Source organism: Dipodomys merriami, unplaced genomic scaffold (assembly GCF_024711535.1).
Source record: "Dipodomys merriami isolate MVZ:Mamm:240054 unplaced genomic scaffold, mDipMer1.0.p SCAF_347, whole genome shotgun sequence".
Lineage (NCBI taxonomy): Eukaryota > Metazoa > Chordata > Mammalia > Rodentia > Heteromyidae > Dipodomys > Dipodomys merriami.
The window spans coordinates 424471-432717 of NW_027205015.1; the positions used below are offsets into that span (position 1 = coordinate 424471).

Below are 8247 nucleotides of genomic sequence, written 5' to 3' on the forward strand. Positions count from 1 at the left end.
GCAGTACAGAGACAGTAAGGCAAAAAATGGGATACCAGGCAGAAGAAATGAGAAATAAGAGATACAAATGGTACAATATTCTTTCTGATGGGTCAGTAGAATTTCCAGTGTGTGTGTGTGTGTGTGTGTGTGTGTGTGTGTGTGTGTGTGTGTGTGTGTGTAGCAAATTTTTTTCATTCATTTCTCTCTTGAGGTGTATCTGGGCTGATTCAGTAAGCATGGTTGTGCTGAAAATTTTACTATATCCTGGCTTGCAAACTTTCAGATAAATGCCTAGGAGTAGAGTTGATGGATAATATGGAAGTGGGTAGTCAAAAGAGAGATAAAGGGTGAAAAGAAGGTAGAATGAACAGGAGAAAAGGGGGGAAGTTCAGAAAGGAATCCAGTAAATATCCTACAAATTTAAGAAGAGTGAAGGAAGAGATTCATTGAGGAGGGATGGATGAGACTATTGAAAGGGTTGGCATTGAGCAAGGTATTTTGTATGCATAAATTGCTTTATTTAATGATAACTCCTTTGCCACTTAATAATTAAAAAGCCATGTCCCTAAAATGTTATGCATTTATAAGCAAAGCATGAGAATCTGCTCAGATCATCTCTAGGGTTTATAAATCTTTTTTCATTAGGATGAATTTTAGAACAACTGTAATGATGCCTATCATCTGAAGAAAATTTAATGATTTCCAGCTATTTAAAATAATCATTATTGGAGATATGGCTCAAGTGGCAGATTGCTACATAGTGAGCAAAGCTGTCAGATATTGAATTCATGTCTCGATCTCGAACAAAAGTAAAAGCATTCAGTAAAAGTCAGGCACATTCCTGGGAACCAGTAGCTCATACATTTAATCCTATTTTTAATCAGAAGGCAGAGATCTGGGGATCTCAGTTCAATGTCAGCTGAGATAGGAACGTCTGTGACACTCTTATCTCCAATTCACTGCCAAAGAAAGCTGCAAGTGGACTTGTGGCTCAAGTGGTAGAATGTCAGCCTACAACAAAAAGCTCAGGGACAGAACCCAAGCACTGATTTGAAGTCCTGGAATAGTGCATATACATTCACAAAGGAAGTAAGTCACTCAAGTTCTCAACCTTCCATTTCCCTAATCCTAACTCCTATTCTGGTCAGAACCCTAAGAGTAACCTTGATGATAATAGTAACCACATCTGAAATTAATGGAAATTACTCAAGTTTAGATTACTTCCTTTTAGATAAGCATTGTCTTTGAAATGATTTGCAGTTTGCTCCAAATCCTAAAGATTCTCTGACTTGGACACTGAAATCTATCTTGTTCCCTATTAGGAATCATTAATCTCAAATCCTCATATCATAAAAAATACCATAGTTTTCACAGATTTTAACTTTTACTGAACTCCTGTATCTCCAAAAACAAGTTGCAGGTTTACTTAAAATCTACTCTACTTCTAAACCATAACTATATACCTAATCCTTACTAGAAACCTAACTCTAAATTTAACCCTATTGAACCCTGAATAATAAACTTAGGGAAACTCTGTAGTTTTTGTTAAATTTCATACTTAGTTTACTTGAAAGTGTCAGCAGAAAACTCAGTTTTACCTTAAAGGTTACCGTTCCCTAACCCTAAGCCTAAACTTAATTAGAAAAGTAAACCTAAACCTAGAACTAATGGCCTTTGGTATCTAAAAAACACACAAATACATTAGTTTTATTCATCCAAATTCTATTCAACTTATCTTTCTTAACATAGTTTGTAGTTTCACTCATTATCTTGTCTTTATTGTAATCCTAACCTAACTGGAATATTGAGGTTAACCCTCACACTAATCATACCCTAATCTTAATATTATTAGCAGTTTCTTATTTCACATTCATTCTAATTCTAACTTGACTTCTCATTCAAAGATTTACATTCAGTTTGACCCTAAATTTTCCATTTCTCTTATGCTTACACTAACCTCAGCTGGAACTGAAACCTAACTTTCACCCTAATTATAATCCAATTCTAATGTTAAAGAAAAAGTCTAGTTTTTAATCATTCTCATGAATATTCCAGTTTTCGCTCTGGAAATGAGTTTGTTTGCCCTAATTCCCACAAATTATCTGACTCTACCTCTGAAGTTATCTTGTTCCCTAACATGAACCATTATATTATTTGTCCTCAAATTGTCTTACCAGGAAAAATACTGTAGTTTCCATTGATCCTACCTTTTCCTGAACCACTGTATCCTAAAACAGTTTCAGATTTACTTACCATCTAGTACATTACTTAAAGCTAACTCTCAACTTAAACCTGGCTTGAAAACTCTTACTAATCCTTACAAGAATGGTCACTGAGGAATAAACATAATGATAAACCTCTAGTTACTATTCATTCTCACATATTTGCTTCTACTTGTTAGTGAGAACCTAATTTTATACTAAAAACTTTCTTATTCATAACAGAAATATAATCAGAAGAAAATACTGACCCTAATCTTAATCCAAATTATATGACAATACTAACACTAACACAAGTACACTAGTTTTCACTCATCCTAACTTGTTTCAAATAAGACTTCCAAACATATGTTTCAATTTTTTTCCAATATCTTAGTCATTTTCTAACCCTAAACTTAATCTTTCTTAACTGGAACATTGAGTATAACCATCAGCCTAATTGTAAGTACATTCTATTATTAATAGCAATTCTCTAGTTCACATTCATTCTAATACTTACTAGACTTATAATTAAAATTTAACTTCAATTTGACCCTCATTCTCGAAATAAATTGCAGGTTTTCTGTAAACTCTACAGACTTTCTCACTCTTAACACTGAATGTATCTTGTTCTATAACAGGAATCATTATACCCATTGATCTCAAATCCTGATATTATGAAATACATTGTACTTCCATTATTAAAATTTTTCCTGAATTCCTAGAACCTAAAAAAGAAGTTCAGCTTTACTTAACATTTGACACATTTCTTTTTTTTTTTTTTCTTTTTGTCGGTCGTGGGGCTTGAACTCTGCGCCTGGGCACAATCATCGAGTTCTATAGCTCAAGGTGTGCACTTAACCATTTGAGCAACAGCACCGTTACTGGGGCTACCTTTCAACTGTTATCCTCAGAAATCAGCTTCCTGAGTAGCTAGGATAATAGGTGCGAGCCACCAGTTTAAACCATTTCTTTACTCTATCCTCAACCCCGGATAACCAGAAACCTAATCCTAATCAAAGTTTGATTTAACACCAAATGGTTAATGTAAAGAAAATTGTCTAGATTCTATTCAATCACACATTTTTTGGCTTCTACTTCTTAGTGGAAAACTAAAATTTACCTTAAAACTTATCCTTCCCTAACCCTAACCAGAATAAAACTGTATCTCACACATTAAACCAAATTATAACTGAATGTTTAAAGTAACACAGATTGGTTTTCATTCATTCTTGCCATTCATTCTTCTTAAAATGTGTGGCAGTTTTACACAATACCTTACATCTTTTTCTCATCCTAACCCCAGCTCTAACTGGAACACCTTGCCTAATCCTAAGCCTAAATATAACCGAACCATCATGTTAATATAATCCTCTTTTTTTCACATTTATCATAACTCTTGCTCAGCGTGTAGGCCTAAATTTTACTTGCGTTTTAAACCTAAATTTTTAAATTGTTTTTCTATTTCCCGTTAGGTTTTATTTTCATTATTTAACAAAAAATTATTTTGTTGTAAAGATGCTTTAAAGAGGGATTAGTTACATGTGTAATGTAAGGAGTACATTTCTTGCTGAGTATTGTTACCCCCATCTTTCTTGTTCACCCACAGGTTGTAGTGAAGGCTCCAGTAAGCAGCGTGGTCAAAGCCGTTTCCTGAATTCTAAATTTTAAATCTAATCATTTTTAGGCTTTGATAATATCATTTACTATCTCTTCAGAGCAATTAAGCTAAAATAAATACTACTTTTTAAACATTACACACACATTGTAAATAATATTAACATAGGCCAAAAAGAGACTAATTATTTCAGACTCATCATATTTGGTGATCTTACTGTGAAGAATGTAGAGAGTAGAAGGTCCTTAAACTCAATAAATAGTTTTGGTTAAATTAAATCATATATCTGGATTTATAATTTAGAGGTTAATCACATGATAACAGGAAAATAATAAAAAAAATTACTTTGGGATCAACAGAAAAAAGATATTTGTGCAAGTACCACAGTTGCTTTATTAGTCTGTAGTTGAACACTGAACTTCGATCTATATCTTGGCTATTGTTGTGAATAATGTGAATAACAATGAACTACAGATGTATTTACAAGTTACCCAGAGAGAAATAATCACATGATTGGTGTGCCAGATGATATTTCAACTTTGGATATCTTTAAAAAACTGCATACTACTTTCTACAACGAGAACACTAACCTGTATTTTGACCAAGAGTGTAGAAAATTTCCTTTTCTCCACAGTCTCGCGATCCAACATTATTACCTTTTGAGTTTTTTTAAAGGGCAGGTTTTTACTGTGTGAAGTACCCAAGACTGGCCTTAGACTCAAATCCTTTTACCCCAACCTCCTAATCGCTTGGAATTACCTGGTTCCTTGGATATTTTTGATGAGTTATGATAGTTATGAAGTAGTAAGTATCTTAGTAATTTTGAATTGCAATTCTCTAATGACTTCTCTTTACAAAGAATTAAGCCACATAGAAGTTGTATTAAATACAAATTTGTAAACCCACACGCGATTTTCAGGGCTTTTTGGAAAACATGTCTATTCAAAACATTTGTCCATTTTTAATCAAGTTTCTTGTTAACCTCATCTTTAATCTCTCTATACAAAATCAATAATTAGTTCACGGTAGTAGAAAGGAAAACATTAAGCAACTCCTAACATTTTTCAATTTTTTATAACATGATATTGCTTAGATCATTTTCTGTTAACGCTTGAGACTATATAACTCAATTTAGTTAGACCTTTTACAAGGCTATATGTATTTTATTTATTTTACTTTGATTTTTCTTTCCAAAGTCTGTGTGACTAATTTCCCTTGGTTTCTTTCTGTCTCATGTTGTTCAGATTTGAAAGTGAAGAATAAATGTAAGGATGAAAACAAAAAAATATACAGTTCCCCTCATCTGATGATTCCTCTACAAGAATGAGGAAAGTGTTCATCCTTCTAAGGACCTATGATAGCACATCAAAAAGAGAATTCATTTTCTATGTCTTCCTTATCTTTGTAACTTGAATGATGTAAACACAATATACTGCTCTGATACTTTTATGTTTTTTCAGTTTTGCACATTTTCATATGTATTTCACCTCAGTCTACAACATTCCTTCATCGTTCTGTCCCTGATATTTTTACACGATCAAGGCATGAGATAACCAGTTTGATTTACAGCATGAGAAGTTATCTACCTGGCTTCCTTGGAAGCAGAGTATGGTCAATAGATATTACTTCTGGTTGCTCATTACATGTAATGGTTTCTGCACTACTCATCACATTCTGTTTAGTATTTTAAAAAGACATAGCTAAACTAAAAGTTCATTCATAGAAGTATATGTTAAGTGTTTCATAAGTTTTATTTCTCTTAATTCTTAAGATAACATTTGCTATAATGCTAATGTTATTGCCATTTTACTGTTGAGAAAAATTGTAATTAAAGACAGTAAGTGCATGTCCCACAGACACACACAGTAAGGAAGGAAATGAGTCAAAGTTTCCAAAAGTCTTTCAGAAATATCAAAAAGGTGGGTAAAATCTCTCCATTCTCTTACACTCTCAATTCAATATTCATATTGACCAAGAAATAATAGCATAGCAATACTTGCTATGTTATTATGGTGATTGTTTTCTATCACATTTTGTCTTCAACACAGACTATGTTTGTGATATTGGGTTATCATGCACAGAGCAGAGCTTATAAATTGAGGTCCAAAGAGAGCCAAATTTTTTCTGTCCCACAGTTCCAGTTTCCTTTTTAAAAAGTAATAAAACCTTTAAATATCATCACTTACTGTCTTTTAAGAATCCAAAAACGAAATAAATTCACATATAATCACTCTAAAATGCTTTAAAAGTAGGAGATAATAAAACAGGCCCCACGAAGTAAATGTTCTTCTATTTTAAAAATTATTCTGAAAGCCTTGTGTTGGCTGGTCACACCTGTAATCCTATCTAATCTGGATATCTACTCAGGAGCCTGAGATCTGTGGATAACATTCCGGAGCCAATAAGGTCCAAAAAACAAAAACAAAAACAAAAACAAAAAGAACAACTTCATGAAATTATTTTTCAAAATTTTTAATGAACTAGCAAAAAGCCAGGAATGGAGATGTAGCTCATATAGTAGCTCAACAAGCTAGATAGGAAAGGCCTTGCAAGACCTTGAAGCCCTGATTTTAACTCTGAGCACTCCAACACACATGCATTGGGTGCGTTTGCATGCTCACGTATGTTTGCTGGTGCGCTGCCGAGATCACACACACACACACACACACACACACACACACACACACACACACACACACACACACACACACATTCAAATTACCTTCATATCAGTGTTCTGCATTAATTTCTTTGTTAACGATAATATATGGGTAAAATAGAGGAAATGAACTCTTCCATCTCAACATTTTTATATGTTTTTTATTGTAATAATACTGTGCAGAGGGGTCACATTTACATGAGGAAGGAAATTAGTACATTTTCTAACAAGCATTGTTACCTCCTCCTTTATATTTCCCCTACTATCCTTTCCCTCCCACCTCCACAAATACACTCCCCTCCCCATTTTCTATCCCCCTGCCTAAATTGTAAAGTTCATTTTTCAACATAGTGTCTTGTGTATCTCATGGTTACAATTGGTTAAACTGCATCCCTATTTGAGCATTTTTCGCTTCCTCTCCCCAAATTTCCTACAAGATGTAGTGCACCAACTTCAAATACAGAGAAAACAGGGGTTATAGTGTGGGGGAGGAACATACAAAGAAACAAAAATAAATGACATCGTACATTATAAGTAAGTTAGAAACAATAGCAAGAAACATAAAACCACTTGTGTCCCTATCTTGGGGTTCAATTCCCTTAACATCATCTTGTCTGGTATTATGCACATATCGTTTGAGCTTTTCTGCTTATCCCAGATATATATTCGTTATTGAAAATAAGGGAAACCATGGGACTTATGTTTTTTGGACTTGGATTACTTCACTCAATAAATTTTTTTCCAAGTCTTTCTATTTCCTAACAAATTTGGAGATGTCATTTTTTCTGATAGAGGCATAGAATTCCATTGTGTATATATACCACATTTTCTTGATCCATTCATCTAATGGGGGCATCTGGGTTAGTTCCATATCTTAGCTATGGTAAATAATGCTGCAATAAACATAGTTGTCCTGCTGGTTTTAGTATGGTCTTGTTTGTGATCATTTGGGTAAATCCCCAAAAGTGGGATTGCTGTGTCATAGGGGAGCTTTATGTAGAGTCTTTTGAGGAACCTCCATAATGCTTTCCAAAGTAATTGAACAAGTTTACACTCCCACCAAGAATGCAGTGCTGTTCCCTGGGGGCCACATCCCTTCCAGCATCTGTTTTTGTAAAAATATGGAATATTCCACGAATTTGCATGTCATCCTTGCACAGGGGCTATGCTAATCTTCTCTGTATCATTCCAATATTAGTGTATGTGATGCTGAATTGAGCAAAGAACTTTTTTTATATATAAAGTATACTTTTATTGATTTTATTAAACTAGTAAGTTTTTATTAAACTAGTAAGTTCAAAACTAGTAAGTTCAAAAGAATTGTTGTGTAATTTTAGAACCATATATTTCTTACATAAGCACACTTTTAAGAATAAAATCAAGACTGACATGTCAAAACAAAATAATTCCAGATATTTGTTGTTCAAGAAATGTGTAGGACATTGCCCCATTAGTTAGGAAATGGAAAAACTTGGAAAAAATTATATTAAGTGAAGTAAGCCAGGCCCAAAGAAACATAGGTCCCATGGTTTCCCTTATTTGTAATATCTAGTATATGTATGAGTCAAGCGGAAAAGGTCAGATAATGTGATGTCAGGAAAATGAACCCTTAGATGTGTATTTTAATGTTTTTTTCTTTCATGCATGTGTTTCTAACGCATTTATAAGATTATCTCTTTGTTGCTTTGTATGTCCTTCCCCCTGCTTTCACTATATTTGATTTCAGTATAACTTGTGGAGGAGATGGGGAAAAACCAGTTGTTTAAGGATACAGGTGGACCTGTGGCAAC

General features: G+C 33.6%; 1 non-coding gene across 1 annotated transcript; it reads right to left on the bottom strand.

The window, feature by feature from the left end:
• Positions 1-7572: 7572 nt before the first annotated feature.
• On the bottom strand, positions 7573-7679 carry LOC138803738 (U6 spliceosomal RNA). Its single transcript, XR_011365031.1, has one exon. It is a non-coding gene; the product is annotated as a U6 spliceosomal RNA (small nuclear RNA).
• Positions 7680-8247: the final 568 nt, after the last annotated feature.